Below are 20,111 nucleotides of genomic sequence, written 5' to 3'. Positions count from 1 at the left end.
ATATACTCTGTATTTAAGAATTATTACTTCAATTTATGCGGCTAGTGTAACTAAAATTATATGAATTGGCAAGTGAATTCTAGAAGATGTTTGGTCAAGTCAATTCAACCAGGTTTTTTTTTTTTTTTTTTCCCAATTTTTAGAATCGTGGGCCCCACTAGTGTGATAGTTGTTTGGAAAGTATTTTCAGTTTTTAGCTTTCCAAAAGCTAAATCCAATTTCACTATGTCAAAATAAAAAAAACAAAAACAAGTTTTTGGTGTTTTTGGGAAATTGAGAACCAAATTTAGTGGCAATCTTGTAAATAAGCCGAAAAGTTGTGTGACCCACACCATGTGTTGTCTCATTCAAACTCAACAAAGAACAAACGAAAATCCCTTATCAAGTCTCACTCATCTAACACTAAGCCTAGTCCCCTTTCCTGCCATCAAACCCTAGCCATTGGTAAGCGCACTCTCTCTCTCTCTCTCTCTCTCTCTCAATTGCACACCCAACTTGCCATAATCAACAAACCATTGTTGACCCAAGCCACCACCCAAAACCTTTGCTCTCTAAGGTCCAAATTTGGTATTTTGTGTGTGTGTGTGCACACATGCACGCACTTGGATCCACCAATTTTGGGTTTTTTAGGTAAGGCTTTGGCTAATTGAGTTTTGGTTTTAGCTTTGGCTAATTAGGGTTTAGCTTTGGCTTTGGTGGCTTTCTTGGTCATTGTGAGAGGGAGAGAGATAGAAAGAGAGTTGTGTTCATATGCAAGGGAGCTTGAATAGGATTATGAGAGGAAGAGGGATACAAAGGAGAGAAGGGATATAATCAGGCTTTTACTAGATAACCGTTGTTAGTGTTAAAAATTACAACTTTTCCTTAAAACTGAAAAAATATAACCCAAAGTAACATTTTTAGGTTTGCTCTTTTTGAAAACTTGCTTAAAAAATCTATATAATATATAAGAATTGAAATGTAGCATTTATTATTGTTGTATTCCTTTTTTTTGGGGGGGGGGGGGGGGGGAATTTGTTGTACTCCTTTTGAGCCACATCAATGTAACATTTCAGTTCACTTCAGTCCATTCAAACCACTCAGTCTAATGCAGTCCACTTCAGTCCATTTGGTCCATTTTGAACTAATTGGGCCTTAAATTGATTCATTTGTGGGTTGCCTTTTAAGTTATGGGTTAAAAATATAAACAAAATAGGCATTAGAAATTAGAGATATATCCTAAAAAAGTAATAAAAATAATAAATACAAAAATTATCTTAAAATTCAAGTTAAAAAAAATATAGACACTACACTTATATTTGAGAAGAAGAAAAAATGGTATAATTCTAAAGTTATATAATAATTCAAATTTAATGTAACATGTTACATGTGTTCCATGGAATAAGGGTGTACATTTTTTATAATATTCTTGGATTGTTCAAATTAGTCAACCAATTATGGTATATTAAAAAAAAATCATTTTAATAACATCTTCTCCATTTATACGAAACAATATTGTAATTATGTAATTTAAATCTTTTTATTAAATTGTGTTTAATATATATATATATATCATTATGTATTGTTGTTGAATGCAAAAAAAGTAAAAATGGATAAATATGAATTACTGTTCACTCACACAATTAATTTGTTAGATATGGGATGCAAGGTAAACTTTAAATACCCGTTCTATAACAAAAGATGACAGCCATACCCAACACAAAATAGTAACGTTTCAACAGGAAATAGCTTGAAAATTGAATAAGTGTTTGTCCTTGGGTTCAATCCGAGGAGGAAGGTACAATGGGATGCTTCTTTTCTCTCTTTTGTTTCTCTTCCACTATTCTTTTCTCTCCCTTGATCCAGATGCTTCTTGGCTTTATATAACTCAGCAAGGATGGGCCTGGATCTTACATTTGGAGGGCTATGATCAAACTCTCATGACACTTGTCCCATCAAGACCTTGCCAGAAGGTGTTTACACCAGAATATGAGCTATGAAGAATACTATTCATGGTTATTTCCCCATTAATGCAGTTAGCTAAGTGGTTGCAGTGCATGTAATGCGGAGAGGGTGGCTGTCTTGTCCTTCCTGTTTCTTCTCTCCCTTGTTTTACACCAAGTTACCTTTGTCCCTTGGGATTGCAGTGTCCTTCCTATACACCTAATTCTCGACCTTCCAAGGTTAATAAGGAGCCTTCAGTATCTTCATCAATGGCAACATCTCGAACTCCTTATTAGTAAAATAGGTCCTCTCTAAGGATTCCTCACAAAACTCCCCTCCTCAAAAATACCCTTGCCTACTTTATTACTGCTTTGGATCCTCGTGCCTCCACAATAGCCCCAAACCTCACTTTTCGTTCTTGCCCTAGGAGAAGGAGGTTTTGTTTAAGGAGAACTGGTTGCCACAACACGCTACCTACAAGTTCCCACATGAGAGCATCTTTGCAACTGACTGAGACATGCTCCTGATGCTTCGCAATCCACAACTTTGCCATAAATGCTATGGGTGGCTTGCTGTCCCTCATGTTCTACAGTCAGATTCTCATCTACGGTCCTCATTTCTTCAATTGAAGAGGCGTGAAAATCTCTGCTTCTTTTTTGTCTCTTATATAAGGGGAAGTTTGGGGACTCTTGCCCCATTTTACTCCTTTTAGAGCAAATAATACTCCTTACTCCAGATAACTCGCCTGAGGATCCTCTCTTCTTAAATTTTTGTAAGTGTTTTTTGCTTTTGATTATTTCTTCCTGCGACAAATTTTGTTTTTAAGCCTTCCTTTTCTTTTTTCTACTTCCTTCACAAATGGTTAAATTCTTTAGTTTAGTCAATACTCCCGAACACAAAAAGGAGTCTAAGAAGCGATATAGGATTCCTAGCAATGCATCCATAGAACATTGCAATCTAGGAGAATGGCATGAAAAAAGACCCACAGAGGCCGTAGCAATTCCCATGATAGTGTTTATCGAAGGTGGGATAAGGATTCCTATGGGTCGAGTAACTAGGAATTTTTTATTCTTTATAGACTTTGCCCTACACAATATGCCCCAAATATGTTTAGGATTTTGGGTAGTGTAGACGCCATGAACAAAAGGATGGGTATAAATCTTACCCATCACAATATAAATTGGGTTTATAGCTTTCAGAGGAATAACGAAGCAGGGTATTACCTAAAAACTAAGGTCCTAGCAATTAGATTAATTTCTTGCCTCCCAGAGACGAACAAGGGCATGGGTGAGGATTTTCTCTTCATTTCAAGGGAATGGCATGATGGACTTTACTACTCGAGCAAAGATGGCATTCTAGGTGGGGTGGCTTAGGGATACCTTTAAGATCTTGTACTATTAGGAAATGTAAACACACACATTTTATCTCCACCTTTCTATACTAACCTCTTTCTTTCTTTCTTTCTTTCTTTTTTTCTTTTGTTTTTTTTAAAGAAGGCTATTGCCAAAAGACGCAACTTGGTGAACTTCGACTTGTTGAACCAAGTTCTTAGATCTGAGATCTTTTTGAATCGAGACGGCCAACTCCAAGCAGTGCATGTCATCTTGGTTTTCAAACCCATTTCTACTCGCTTCCAAGTTTCAAAGAACGTAATCAAAGCAAGAGATCCGCGCTTGGCACTGGTTGACGTGGCCGTTGAGGGATTCATTAGAAAGCCTCCTCCTATCGGAGCCCAACCTATGGAGCTCCCAGTCTTTACAAATCCTCAACCCTTAACTGAGGAATTTATATCCTCGGACGATGAGCTTGAATCATAATCTGAAGGGATAGAGGAAGAGACCCAAGAGGAAAGTACTGAGAGCCTCATCCATAATGAGGATTTCGAAGTCTTCTACCATCAAGACAAGACTAAAGACATAGCATCCAGCTCGAGACTAGTTGCTGCTTCAGTTAGTGCAGACCAAGAGGCCACTGCGATTCTCAAAGCAATGGTGTTGGAAAAAAGAATGCCAAACCTTTTGTCCTTGCTAGAATCACATGTTGGGGGTTCCACTCCTAAGGTTCCCATAATGCCCAGACCCCCTACTCCTGCCCCTCCTCCTTCCTCTCAAACAAAAATGGCCAACAAAAAATGGAAAAAGGGTTAAAAATTGAGGCAAGGGATCCTCCAAGGAAGGAGAAATCCATGAAGAAACTCTTCCCGAACTAAGTAAGGCCACCAAAGTAAGTCGAACTCAACAAATGAGAGGGGGAAAGACTTTGGACATGATCCCCGGACGTTGTTCCCACGCTCCTAATTGAAATCCTCCCCTTGTGCTGGACAGAGCCCCCCTTCCTACGGATTCTTCAATCCACAATTTTGACAACAGAAGGTCGGGCTATATAGCCAATTCGGTTGAGCAAGCACTTCTACTTCCCCGGGATGTGGCCAAGCTCTGGAACTTGAAGAAGCACTAGATGTTCTTGTCCCTAAAAAGGGATTTAGCTCTAGTACATTTTCTTTCTCCTTGTAGTCAATTCTTGTTTTTGTTTTGTTCTTTTATACAACATTTAACTTCCACTCTTTTTCTTAGTTATAAACAATTAGGCCACCCAAGCAGCACATGTTACCAATGAGTGGGTTGATCAAGCCCTTCATGAAAAAAAAAAAAAAAAAGAAGGAATCGAAGCACTATGCTGCCCAGAAGGCCCAAGCGCTAGCTAACAAAAAACTGAAGGAAACTCTCCTTAAGCTGTCCGAGTACAGCAAAGCTAGGAAAAGTGCTAAAGCTACAATTGAAAGCTCTAAGAGGCAAGCCTGGGAACAACTCCATTAGCTAAAACAGGCAAAGAGTCAACTTTCCCCTGCTCAGGCTCGAATCACTAAACCAACCAAGGAGCTGGCCTAAAAATCTGAAGAAATTGACAAAGTTTAGCAAACCAAGTATGATTTGGGACAAAAAGAAACTAAAGCACATCTTAAGTCTCAAATCCTAGTAGCATGCCGAATTTTCTGCCTCCAGACTTGGATCGAGGCTTTGAATGCCGTCGATGTAAACCCTTTTTCTGAATTAAGAAATCTAGAGAAGGTGTTTTACCCCCCAGCCATAAGAGCACAAACATCAGCTCCACCTCTGACCAGCTCTACCACTCCTACACAGCCTTTCCAAATTGAGGATCAACCTCCAGAATCTAGCAAAGCTTACCCGATGGTCTCCATGGTGGTAGACAAGGATCAAACCTGAGGCAAAGTCTCTTCAACAACTAAAATTGCACCCCTTGTATCTCAACCTACTGCTGAGGATCAAACAAAAGAAGGGGCAGAAAAAGAGAATGCTCCCAACGGCCAATGGAAAAAATAGATGTTAGGTCAAGGACCTAGTTTTTTTTTTTTTTTGGTAATGAAGTTGGTGAATACTCTAACTAGTTAAAGCTTCACCCCCTGTTTTGTTATGTACTTTTCTACTTTCTGAACTTATGAATGAAAAGGTTTCAACTTATCTTTTTCCATATATAGTTTTCCTTATTCTGTAATAACAATTCTTTTACCCTCGCCTTAATACACATTCCGAACTACATGACCCTTTATTGAATACACTTTTTTTTATTTTCATCACATTTAATTTACCTAGATAGCCTACCATTTTGCATCCCTCGGCACCAAGTTCTCCCAAGCTTAATGTCAAAGGATGATTATCTCCACAATTGGTTGACTAAAGTGCAAGGCCCAATCTAGATTTCAATGAAACTGACTTGGAAGAAACCAAGTGCCGTTTTATACCAAGTAGAAGATCCTAGGAATTTCATCTACTGAGGTCCTACATAAAAAGTTAAACATTAATTTACCGAAGGCAAATGATTTGAGGAGTCTATCCTTGCCGAGGTTTTGCTTAATCCACGATGACAAGTTAGGTGTTAATTTACTCAAGACAGGTGATCCCAGGAGTCAAACTTGGCCGAGGTTTTGTTTAACCCATGATGATAAGTTAGGTGTTAATTTACCCAAGGAAGGTGATCCGAGGAATCGAACCTGGCTGAGGTTCTGTTTAACCCATAACAATAAGTTAAGTACATTTTTAATCAAAACGACAACAATAGAGCTGATCAATACACCCGATTGCATATAAGTAGATACTTATTTACACAATTTCACATTAGAAATAATAATTTCATAAATTATTCACATTCCATGGTCAGCGAACTACAACCCCATCTCAATCTTCCAACCGATAAACCCCTTGTTCCGGCTATAGAAGTCACTTGATAAGGCCCTTCCCAATTAGGACCTAGCTTTCCCTAGTAGAGATTCTTCATACTTTCGACCACCCTTCACAAAACAACATCTCCTGGAATGAATACCCTGACTTCTATCCCTTTATTAAATCCTTGCCTAAGCTTCTACTGATACTGCATTAATCTGACCACAACTATTTCCCTTCGTTCCTTAGCTAAGTCGAGGTCAAAGGATAGTAGTCGTTCATTCCTGCCACCAAGTTGGCCGAACCTTAATGTTGGGAAACTTGTTTCTATAGGGATAACTACTTCAGATCCATAAGTCATGGAAAACGAGGTCTCACCCGTAGATCTTCTAGGAGTTATGCGATATGTCCACAAAACATGGGGCAATTCGTCCACCCACTTTCCCTTGGCATCTTCCAATCTTTTCTTTAAACCATCCATAATGACTTTGTTTGTGGCCTCAGCTTGTCCATTACTTTGTGGGTACAATGGGGTGGAATACCTGTTCTTTATCCCTAAGTCAAAAGCGTTTGTATAGTTTTTAATCCTCAGATAACCAAAACCTTAGCGCCTTCCTATGAATTTTCTTTGCCTCAATCTTGTCCTCGAGTAATATTCCATTCCTGAGAAACGTAAACAATGGATCCATCCAACTAGGGCCCACTCGCGTAAAGTGAACTCCAATGGGAACTGGTACGTCGTAAGCAGGTAATGCATAATCTTCCACAAGTATAATGCTAGGAAGATTCTCCCTGCTTGCGGTAGCCAGAGTTGCTAGCGAATTAGCGTGAGAATTTTTACTTCAAGGAACTTGTTCAAGCATAAAAGAATGAAAGCCCCCCGACAAATGCTTAACTTGATTCAAGTACCAAAGCATCCTTGGGTCTTTAGCCTTAAAATTACCCCAAACTTGTCCCACTATAAGTCTTGAATCACAATATGCCTTGATAACCTTACCTCCAAGTTTCTACATAGAAGTAAACCTTGCCAGTAGAGCCTCACATTCTGCCTCGTTATTTGTTGCTGAAAAGCCAAGCCTCAAAGACTTTTCTAAAGTAATTCCATTTGGCGAGATCATCACAATTCCTATCCCTGATCCTTTCTGGTTGGCTGCGCCATCCACAAATAGCTGCCAAACTTGTTGAACTTCCACTGAACTCACTCTCAATGCTTCCTCAAGCTTTACCGCCTCTTTAGAATCACCTAACTCCTTGGTAAATTCTGCTACCAAATCCACCAAAATTTGGCCTTTCATAGTCATTTGGGGCAGATACTTAATGTCAAATGCACCGAGCATAGTTCCCCATTTTTCCACTCTTCTAGTATAATCTGACCTTCAAAGCAATGCTTGTAGGGGCAACTGGGTCAGGACGATCACGATGTGGGCTTGGAAGTAGTGGTGCAGCTTTTTGGTGGCATGGATGATAGCAAGAATTGCCTTATCCAAGTGGAGATACCTAACCTCGGCCTCCTAGAGGGATTTGCTAACATAGTACACCAGTTTCTAAATTCCTTCATCCACCCATATCAAGACCAAACTCAATACATGTTGGGCAACAACCACATATGCATACAAAACCATCTCTTTCACTAGCCTAAACAAGACTGGTGGATGAGCTAAATACGCCTTCAACTCCCTAAAAGCCTTATCACATTCCTCAAACCAAGAAAAATCCTTCCATTTATGCAACAGCTGAAAGAACGGTCTACATCGCTTTGCGGACCTTGATATAAACTAATTCAAAGCTGCTATCATTCCAATAAGATACTGAACTTCCTTCGAATTCCAAGGAGGATGCAACTCGTGAATAGCCCTAATCTAGTCGAGATTAACTTCAATCCCTCGATGGGTGATCATTTAGCCTAAAAACTTTCCAAACTCTACACCAAAAGAACACTTAGAAGTATTTAAGCATAACTTGTGCTTTCTTAAGATTGCAAAAACTTCACCAAGATCAAACAGATGACTCTTCTTTACTTTTAACTACCATATCATCAATGTATGCCTCCACGTTCTTTCCTAACTGGCTCTCAAACATTCTAGTCACCATTCTTTGATATGTAGACCCTGCATTCTATAGTCCAAATGGCATTACTTTATAAAGATAATTTCTTGTTGGGGAAAGGAAGGTTGTTTTCTCTTGATCAAGCAGCGCCAACGCAATTTGATGGTAGCCTTGAAAAGCATCTAGAAAACTCATCCTAGGATGTCCATACGTTGCATCAACTAATTGATCTATTCTCGAGACAGGAAACGGATCCTTTGGACAGGCTTTATTAAGATCTGTAAAATCCATGCACACTCACCACTTCCCCGATTTCTTCCTTACCACCACAGTATTAGCCAACCATTCAAAGTAGAAACCTCTTTGATTGCCCCAGCCTATTTAAGCTTACGGACCTCGTCTTTTACAACCTCGACGTGTTCTTTAGACGAACGTCGAGGTAATTGTTTCTTCGAGGTAGATTTGGGGTTAACATTCAAATGGTGGCAGATAAACTCAAGATCAACCCCGAGTGCTTTGTATGCACTCCACGCAAAAAAATCTAAATTACTCTTCAGAAAGTCCACCAGCTACTTTTTATCTTTTACTGGGAGTTGAATCCCAACTTGAAAGTATTTATCTATATCCTTGCCAATGACGACCCATTACAACTCCTCACATGATGCTGGACTATCCGAGAAGGTAGGCAGCTCGAGCTGTGGTTGCTATAATGTTGGCGCCACTTCCGAAGAGCCAAATTAAGCAACACGATGATCAACTGCCGCCACCATACATTGCCTGGCCACCGATTGTCATACCACCAGCTCAACCACCCCCTCATTAGTAGGATAGTTTACCTTAACATGCAACATAGATGAGACTGCCCCCATGGCATGTAGCCACGGTTTGGTTAGGATGGCAGTATATAGTGAAAAAGCATCTACCAGTATGAAATTCACGCTCACCACCTTATCCCCAGTCTATACTGGCAATCGAATCATCCCCTTCAGAGTAATAGTGTTTCCATCAAACCCGATCAATGGAGCATCATATTGGTCAAAATCCTCAAGTTTGAGAACTATACCTTTAAACAAGTCGGGGTACATAATCTCTGCCCTACTGCCTTTATCAACCATCACCCTCTTGACATCAAACCCTTCTATCCGCAAGGTTACCACCAAGGCATCATTGTGTGGCTGAATCATTCCCAACTTGTCTTCCTCGAAAAATCCTATGATTGGTTGCTTCGAAATTCTGGCCTTCTTACATGGTGCCTCTTCTTCGGATTCTGCCATTTGTGGTGACACTAACATTACCCCACTAATTGGGTGAAATGCTTTTCTCGGGGTTGCAAAAATGACATTTATTTTTCCCAGAGATGACTGAGGTGCTCCACTTCTCTGTGGTCCTATCGCAAGTCAATTTCCTTAACTATGTGGCTGCTGCAAAAATTGCTTCAACTTACTAGCTTTAATCAATTGATCAAGAAAAGCTTGCAAAGTTCTAAATTCTTTGGTCATATGACCTCAGTCCTGATGGTACTAACAATACAAATTCTAGTTTCTTTTAGTTGACTCTTCACCCATCTTATTTGGCCATTTGAAATAAGGCTCATGCTTAATCTTCTCTAGCACTTAAAATATCGGCTCTTTGAACACAAAGTTCACTGCTTGAGGACCAGTGACAATATGGGGTGTTTGATTATAAAATCCCTTCTTGGCCAGGAAGACGCAAACCGGCCTGTCGAGCTATCCCTTTGGTCAAGTACAAAAGCCTTAGCTTTACCCTTGCTAGAGCTCTGGTTGTCCTCGAACCTCTTATGCTCCTCAATCTGATCCATCAATTGATGTATGCCTTGAGGCGGTTTCATGGTAAGTGACTTCCACAGGTCGAAATGTGTAGGAAGACCCATTTTGAAGGTTCATACAGCAACGTCCTCAAAATCTCCATCAATTTCATTATAGATCTCCCAGTATCTATCAGAATAATTCTTCAGGGTCTCCCCTTCTCTCATAGACATCGAGAGTAAAGAGTCTAAGGACCTAGGGACTCAGCTACAGGTTACAAATCTTGCCTCGATGGCCCTAGTTAGCTTCTCATAGGAATGTATCGATCCTTCTTCAAGGCTATCAAACCAGCTTATAGCCACCAACCCAAGGCTTGAAGGGAAGACCTTGCACATTAAGACTTTATTCTTTGAGTGAATGGCCATCCTCTGGTTAAAATGACTCATGTATTCAACTGGGTCGATTTTACCATTATAGATGGTGAAAGTAAGCTAGTTAAAGCGACGAGGGAGCTCGGCCTGCTCAATACGCCGAGAAAACGGGGAGCAAGAAATTTGAAAGAGAGCTTTTCCCATAGCATCATGCCCCTATCCTCTCCTTGGTGGTGTTCCAGATTTCTTACAATAATGATTTCATCCCGAAGAATGACAAGATGATGACATGAACGATTCACTAGGTGGAGTCCTGCTCCTAGGTCGGTAACTTCCATCACTTCCAGTACTTAAATATTGGTCTAGGGAAGGGATCCTATCTTCCCTTATTCGAGTTCGATGACGAAGACGTCGAGATAACCGCTCCCCCTTCTTCTCCAAGTTATGGACCTCATCATCACGTGAATGATACTAGCCTCATGTTGTCCAGTTCGTTTAGAATGAAAGGAAGGTGCTCCCTGACTATGAGTATGAGCCATATCTCAATCCCTCCTACATTCGAGATTAACGAAATGATCTCTGCGCTGAGAGCCAACAGACGATAGTGATCCACTACGCCTAGGACCAGCCATGAGTACGAGATTTATACGGCTACTTCAGGAGACTTTCTTACAGGCGATGCCAATTGTAGTGGGCAAAAAGTAAAAATGGATAAATACGAATTACTGTTCACTCACACAATTAATTTGTTAGAGATGGGATGTGAGGTCAACTTTAAATACCCATTCTGTAACAAAAGATGACAGTCATACCCATGAACTATACACAAAATAGTAACATTTCTATAGGAAATAGCGTGAAAATTGACTAAGTGTTTGTCCTCGGGTTCAATCTGAGGAGGAAGGTACAATGGGATAGTTCTTTTCTCTCTTTTGTTTTTCTTCCACACTATTCTTTTCTCTCCTTTTGATCCAAATGCTTCTTGGCTATATACAACTCAACAAGGATGCATCTGGATCTTACATTTGGAGGGTTATGATTAAACTCTCCTGAGACTTGTCCCATCAAGACCTTTCTAGAAGGTGTTTACACCAGAATATAAGTTGTGAAGAACACTATTCATGGTTATTCCCCATTAATACTACCAACAAAATGGTTGCAGTGCATTTAATGCGAAAGGGATGGCTGCCTTGTCCTTCCTTTTTCTTCTTTTCCTTATTTTACACCAAGTTACCTTTGTCCCCCCGGGATTCCATCATCCTCCCTATACGCCTGATTCTTGGCCTTCCGAGGTTAAAAAGGAGTCCTCATCTTCATCAATGGCAACATCCCGAACTCATTAGTAAATGTAACAAAATATGATAGTCATACCCAAGAACTATACGCAAAATAGTAACATTTCAATAGGAAATAGCTTGAAAATTGACCAAGTGTTTGTCCTCGAGTTCAATCCAAGGAGGAAGATACAATGGCATGGTTCTTGTCTCTCTTTTGTTTCTCTTCCACACTATTCTTTTCTCTCCCTTTGATCCAGATGCTTCTTGGCTTTATATAACTCAACAAGGATGCATCTGGATCTTACATTTAGAGGGTTATGATAAAGCTCTCCTAACACTTGTCCCATCAAGACCTTGCTAAAAGGTGTTTATACCATAATATGAGTTGTGAAGAACACTGTTCATGGTCATTTCCCCATCAATGTGGCTAGCTAAGTGATTGCAGTGCATTTAATGCAAAGGGGATGGCTGCCTTATCCTTCCTTTTTCTTCTTCTCCTTGTTTTACACCAAGTTACATTTGTCACCCCTGGGATTGCACCGTCCTCCCTATACGCCTGATTCTTAGCCTTCCGAGGTTAATAAGGAGTCCTTGGTATCTTCATCAATGGCAACATCCTAAACTCCTTATTAGTAAATACCTGTTCTGTAACAAAAGATAACAGTCATACCCAAGAACTATACGCAAAATAGTAACATTTCAACATGAAATAGCTTGAAAATTGACAAAGTGTTTGTCCTCGAGTTCAATTTGAGGAGGAAGGTACAATGGGATGGTTCTTTTCTCTCTTTTGTTTCTCTTCCACACTATTCTTTTCTCTCCCTTTGATCCAAATGCTTCTTGGCTTTATATAACTCAACAAGGATGCATCTGGATCTTACATTTGGAAGGTTATGATCAAACTCTCCTAACACTTGTCCCATTAAGACCTTGGTAGAAGGTGTTTACACCAGAATATGAGTTGTGAAGAACACTGTTCATGGTTATTTCCCCATTAATGCAGCCAACTAAGTGGTTACAATGCATTTAATGCGGAGGGGATGGTTGCCTTGTCCTTCCTTTTTCTTCTCTTCCTTGTTTTACACCAAGTTACCTTTGTCCCCCCTGGGATTGCACCGTCCTCCCTATACACCTGATTCTTGGCCTTCCAAGGTTAATAAGGAGTCCTCAGTATCTTCATCAATGGCAACATCCCGAACTCCTTATTAGTAAAATAAGTCCTCTCCAAGGATTCCTCACAAAATTCCCCTTCTCAAAAATACCCTTGCCTACTTTATTACTACTTTGGATCCTCGTGCCTCCACAGTTCTATTACATAAAACTTATAAAAATTAAAAATACTTTTATGCACTATTTAACCTATAAATCTTATATTACATTCTTATAAAATAATTATATTACAATTTTTCATGCATCACGTGAATTTGCAACTAGTAGTGGTAAAAAACAAATCATATCAAAATTGGGTTTTGAAGACTAATTTCAAATACAATTAGAAAGAAAGAAAGAAAAAATAATCTAAGTTTGGAAAAGGAAAAAAAAAAATTCGGATGACCAAACAAGTTCCTAGGTTTTTTTTTTTTTTTTTTTTATACAAAATCCTATGTTTCCTTTGGTCCAAAAATTATACTTATAATCAGCCTCAAAAGATTAATAACTAGCATAAATTAGACAACTAACATTTTAACTTTTAAGAATCAACTTGGAGTATTTGGTAACTTAAGCACCTAAAAAATGACTTTAGAAAGATGATAAGTGCGAAAAAGAGTTAAATTAAAATCTAAAAATCTTTTCTAAAACTTTCATTAAAAAAAATCTCGGGAAAAATTTCACATTGCTAGGGGACTAACTACGGGTTTAGTAACATCCAGCACGCATGAGTTTTCATATGAATTCTTCTAGTATCATAAACAAACTCACACTTTTTGTCATAATACCATTTTTTTCTCCATCACTCCCAATTAATCCCATGAAGAGTTGTGATTTTTTTTTTTTTTGGATACTATTTTTTTTTTTTTTCATATTGTTTTTTTTTTTTATATACGTGTGCTTCAAAAATTATCGTTGTTTACATTACTCAATAGACTCAATAAGTTGAGGACAGTTATTTACTTCTTTTATGCATGCTCCAATACACTTCGACAGATTTGGTTCTGTACTGTCCAATTGTATGTTTTCACATTGGGGATGCTTTTATTAAATAATCTCATAATCAGTAGGATAACAACACCCACAAAACCTATCTTTTCTTTATTAAATATTTTTTAAGGGAATTAAAATTAGAAATCAACGTCATATTTAACTCTCCCATGACAGTAATAATGCTGTGTCATTTTATAAGATTGAAAATTTTTTGGCATTGATGAAAAGGGGAAGAAAAGGAGTTTTTAACTTTCTTGTCATATTTCAGGGACAAAATTGGGAAATGTCCCGTTTGAGCAAAAAAAGCAGCATTATGCCCTCTTTTCCAAACTAAATAAGCAAATGCTCCTCTTTTGAAAATCGAGTTTCTCAAAATCAATTTAGGCTCTATAGCGGCGTTTTTTAGGAGCCTATAGTGACATTTTTAGGACCTATAATGGCGTTTTTTAACTCGATTTATATGAAATCGAGTTATAGGTAAAAAAAATTTAAAAAATTGTCTATAACTCGATTTTATGGAATTCGAGTTACAAAAAGTCACTATAGGTCCTAAAATGTCACTATAGGTCCTTAAAAACGTTGCTATAGGGCTCCAGAATTTTTTTTTTTTATAACTCGATTTTGAGAAAATTGAGTTACAAAAGAGGGGCATTTCCCTATTTAGTTTGGAAAAGAGAGCATAATGCTGCTTTTTTTGCTCAAACAGGGCATTTCCCAATTTTGTCCCATATTTTAGTGGTAGAAAATTAGGTATTTGTATTTATCCATGCTGATTATAGAAGATTCTGGTTACTATTAATTGACAAGATAAAAGAAAAGGAAATGTTGGTAAACACCAAGCAATAGAGATAATGAAAACCCAGGTTTGGCGTCCCACCTAGAAATCATAGGAATAAAATTATATTATATTATATATAATAAAAGTTGGGCTTAAACGACGTGGTACGCCAAGTGGCTTCACCAAATTGCAAAATTTTTTTTTTATATTTTTTTATTTAAAAAATATATATAATTTTTCTTCTCCTATAATTTCTAAGTTGATAAAAATCTTAATTTGATTACAATCCAAATTCTAGATATCAATTTTTTTTCCCTCTTTTTACATGTATATATATATATATATAGTTCATTTTTTATGGGATAGCTTTGTAACTATCCTAAAGGACCTAAACTACATTAAAAGAAACCCCTAAAAAAAACTACATAAAATTTAAAAAAAAAAAAAAAAATTAAACATACAATATGAGAGGGGAGTTATAAGTTTGAGTTTAAGTTAAACTCTATCAACTTAAAAATTGCAGTACTTTTTTTAGATAGAAACAACATAACCTAATTATTCTTATCATTTTTTTTTTCATTGGATGTATTTGATTCTTACATAAACTACAATTTTATCTCTGTATTGTTCAGCCTCTTTTTTTTCTTTTTTTCTTTTTTTTTTCAAGTTTATGAATTATCAATAATTTTTACTCTACATTCCATCTCCAAGTTTATTAACAACTTTAGATTAGATCATAAAGAATTATTTGATGGAGGCTTATCAATCTGAAATGCTAAAATCATAATTATCTCCAAGAACAATTCAATGGAGGCTAATCAATCTGAAATGTTAAAATCATAAATATCTCCAAATATATCTAGAACTCTTCTATTGCTAGAATTATTCTGAAACTAGAAAACCAAGTTATCTATTTCTATTTAGAAAACGAATGGAGGCTTTTGCACTGGAAGTAGAAATCTATTTCGCCCAAGAGCAAGAAGCACATTGCTTTTTCAAGCAGTCAAACCAATGAATCAATTGGGCCTCTTGGACACATGATACAGAACATCTTTCATGGCTTGCATTGGTTTCAATCTTAGAAAACAATCAAGTGGCACATGAACTTGCTTAGCTTCAGTCATCTATTATATGTATTTTGTTGTAGTTCTTTCATAGCCTTTTGTACTCTGCCTAATCTTTTGAAGTTTGTGCATATATTGTTGATTTTTTTCCCTTGGTCACTTCTTTTATACTCTTTATATGGATCCCATGCAAGCATGCATAAAATTGAAGTTTAATTTTGTGGTTAGAGGCTTTAGATTTATTTTCTTTATGTGGTGCTCATTACAAGGTGATGATGCCGAAAAAAGCACCAGTGAGCCACACGATACTCGCACGCTCGAAACAACACCTGCACAACCAAAAGAGAAGACCTAACAGAGAGCACCAGTGTGGTGCCGGCCAAATACCCTCCGAAGTTCAAGTTAGAACTTCTCACAACTCTAGAATGCTAGAGAGGGGTCAATTATGTGTACCTTGATCAATGAGGGTATTGGGGTTTTTATAGTAGAAGGTTGACCTCTCTTCCTTGGTGTAGAAGTTTTTTCCTTATAGGAATCCTCTTTGAATAGTCCCAAACGTGATGGACAAGACTAAAAGTTTAATATATGTCTAAAACACCCTTGAACGTTTTGACCCTCAATTACAAAATATCAATTCAAGCTTATTATCAAACAATTAATGTACGGAACATGAACATAAGCCAAACATAGAATTGATAAACACTCTAAGCCAATTATAATCATAACCACAGCAAAAAATAAAAGGCAAAGATAAAGGATGAGAGATGCAAACACAAGGACAACACGCAATGTGTTATTGAAGAGGAAACCGAAGCCCTCGGCGTAAAACCTCTTTGCCGCCCTTCAAGCTGTAATAATCCACTAGAAAATGTAGTTGGGATACATGAACAGTAGTAGACCCTCCAAGCCTAATCTACCCAAGTACCATGCCCTCCAAGCTTCTTGCTCCAACAAGGTTGCGCTGAACCTTTTTCTTTTCTAGCTTACCGGATTCCGCTACAAACTATAGCATCAACCAATAGTCATTGGTCCCTTCCAAACTGCTTCCCTTAGCACCAAATGTACCTTTTCACAGACGTGGGTGTGATGAGAAAAAGATTTGATCAATAACCTCTCAAGGATGTATCAATAGAGAAGAAGAGAGTAGAGGAATTTGTAGAGTCTCTTAGAGAAGATTGGGGATGAGGCAATCTTGTTTTTCTCTAGGGTTTCTCTCACAAAATTCTCTCTGGAAGCTCTCTTAATTTCGTGGGTATAAGGGTCTATATATAGTGGTGTGTGTTTGGAATACGAAGAGTTAGTTTTTGCCAAATAGGGTAAGTTGGTGGCTTGTCCAATTCGCGAGTTCAAGTCGCGAGGTAACGGCCTAGCCAGCCTGGGACTTTTGTCCTGTAGTACGACAGCTGACGTGACCCTTCACCTTCCCGCATGCTTCTCATGTGCACAGCATTTGGTGGCTTGCAAGCTGCGAGTCAGTCGCGAGTCCTAGCCACGAGTCTCTGCTTCTTTGCACAAGGATGAGCAATTCTTCACACTCTCTTCACACACTACCCTTACAAGAATCCCACCTAAATACAGGGTTACTAAGTGCTAAATTACAAGCAAATTGCCACGGAATAAAGCTAACAAGATGGTTGATAAATTTCAATCTTACAAAGACATTTCCTTATAAAGAAGATCTTCATTAATACGCGTGTCTTCCGGAATCCTCTTTGTGCTAGGATTCCATTTACCTTGGGATTATATGGTGACTAAATGTGCGTCACAAGTATTTCCCATCTAGGGTTTCTGTCTACCACGTGGGCGGTCAATCCGTCCCTATTGCATCCGTTCACACAAGATCCGTCCATAACAGACCTTGCACTTGTTAGGCTTATCCTCAATCGGCCCACAGATGCTAACATGTCAGGCCCATTTCATAGTGATCCGTCAGCCTAGATTTTTATCTTCTTCAGTTGCCCCCTCATTCCATGGGTCCATCATCTTTTAACAAAAAGACCCGTCGAGTGATGGTTCAAGGTTCAGGGGATGACGATTCAAAGGCCTATGGGTAGACGGTTTCAATATGGATTCTGTGAACTATGCCTAACCTTGACAGGTTGTCTGGAAGGCATTTATGCCACATGACACATGTTGCTCTTCCACTGGATATTATCTTGGATCGAGGTGTCGCTTTGTCTTTCGTGCACTTCCTCTATAAGTACCACACTCTTCTTCTCTCACTTCTCTATTCTCCATTGAAAAACACAGTTAGAGTGCTTCCGTCAACCTTGTCAGAGACCACTCCGTTCAATTGTTGTGTCCGTCATCAACGCCCTTCCTCCGTTCACTTACTAACTTGGTAAGTACTCTCTTTTTCAAGTCTCTTTTACCGTCACATATTCTCTTTTTATTTTTCTAGACTTTATACACCTGTCACTCCTTCTAGACCCATCAGAGTCTTAGGTTTTGTTGTCACGTGTAGGTAATGTCTAGTGCGTCAAGTAACCAGTCATTCATCTGTGACAAGGCAGATTACGAGGAAGTATACCTGTCAGGTCACAAAGACCAAGACAGTTTAAGCGAAGAGAGGAGTCTGCCTGCCTCTTCCCCGTCCTCAACAAATGAGGATATGGAGATGGCTGAGCCAGAGAAGGGTTCTGATGACAGTGAGGAACAACCAATAAAGTCTGTCGTAGGTGCTAATGGACTTAGGGAGTTCATCATGCTACCGGAGTGGACGGTGAACGTTTTTACGTCCTCCATCAAGGAGAAACACTTCAACACTCTTAGGGTCAACTACCAAATTCCAGACAACATCCCCATCCGTCTACCCTATAAGTCAGAGAAACGCTACTATGAAAGGGTAAAAGGCGTCAAGGTGTATGAACAGATGCTGAAGGTAGGACTTAGGTTTCCACTAAGCTCCCTTCATCGTGAGCTTCTTCGATACCTAGGCCTGTCTGTCAACCAAATATCCCCAAATGCCTGGAGGGTATTCATAGTCATGGAGGTCCTGTACAGTGCTATGTCGAACGGATCTAGGAGGTTGACGGTGCGGGAATTCCTTCACTGCTACTATCCAGATTAGATAGAAAAATCAAAGGGGATATATAGTTTTGTACCTAGGAGTCCGTTGTTCAATGTTATATTTGAAACCCCAGACTCCAATAAGGACTAGAAAAGTTGTTATTTCTTCCTAGAGGGTGACGAGTGGATGTGTCATCCAAGGGACATGGAACACATGCCCGTCAACACGACTTGGGGCATATTGCACCCGTCTGGTACGCACCCGTCCTAATGTGTGAAGCCTTTACATAATCGTTCAGTTTATTATAATTTCTTTAATACTTTTAATCATCTTCTTCTTTGCAGTTCCACGGCGTCCACAAGTTGAGCTCAAGGAGTTCAGTTTTCTTGAAAAATTTTTTGCCAAGACCAAGCCAAAAGAAAGGATTTGGGCCAAACTCTTCACACTAGATACCATTCATTGGTATTGTGACGAACTAGTACCAACACCAGCAATTGTCAAATACGACGCAAGAATACGCCAAAGTAAGTTCGTCGTCCTTATTCTGTTTGAATGGTTTTGATTTTTTATCTTGGTAATTAATTTTGTTTGTCCACTTTTACAGAAATGGAAGACACTAAGAGGAAGGCAATGATTAAGGCACAGGCTGCCAAGAACAAGGAGACCGGCAATGTGGATCCCGAGGGGGCGAGCTCAAGCAACCTGTCCACAAAAAGGAAGCAACCGTCCAAAAGGGACCGTCCTCCCAGGAAACCTAAGGTACCTTTGGAGCCCATTGTAGTGCTAATGGCTGAGGGTGCAAAGACGGTCACTCTTGCGAAGCACGGAGCAGGGAAAGGCTTGATGAAAGGTCCATCCATCCAGAAGGAGAGGCCACCCGTCCTCCTTTGGGAGGACCCCAAACATGCGTTGGAGAGGCTTTCTTTCGTCATAACTTCTGAAGATTATGAGGACTTAAGTAATCATTTGACAGAGGCAATAGGGGAGATGGGGCTTTTTAGCATCGCCCAGGTAATTCTTCCATCATCATTTCATCCGTCCATTTCTCTTTATTTTGTTTGACACTGCTTCATTCCCATTTTTCAAGCCAAGGTTATGATAAAGGGGTTAATGAGATGGTGTCTGAATCATGAGATGGCGCTGGATCGTGTCCATGCAATGGCCAGGTCGACAGAGGATGAGCTGATTGAGCTAAAGGCCTGGAAGGTGGCCCAGGAAAAGAAGCTCGTCATGGCGAAGTAGGCTAGGGATGAGTTGCATAGACAGACGAGGGAGCTGAAGTAGGTCCTGAAGGATAAGGAGAAGGAGATCTGTGATGCTAAGGACTGGCTCCTTTTGGCGAAGAATGTTGTTGTGCAAGAGTACCGTAACTTCGATGCCCTCATTAAGGAGCTTGCTGGTTCTTATGCAGACGGATTTGATGATGTCATCTGTCAGGCTAAGCATGCTTATCCTGACCTTGACTTCTCAATGCTCAATATTGATGATTAAGCTCAAATGACTGCACAACCTGTCGCCTCTGACAGCACGGAGGGCCTCTTTGCTGATGACGGAGT

The sequence above is a fragment of the Quercus suber genome, unplaced genomic scaffold (assembly GCF_002906115.3).
Source record: "Quercus suber isolate HL8 unplaced genomic scaffold, Cork oak 2.0 scaffold_366, whole genome shotgun sequence".
NCBI lineage: Eukaryota > Viridiplantae > Streptophyta > Magnoliopsida > Fagales > Fagaceae > Quercus > Quercus suber.
This window is presented reverse-complemented; position numbering follows the sequence as displayed.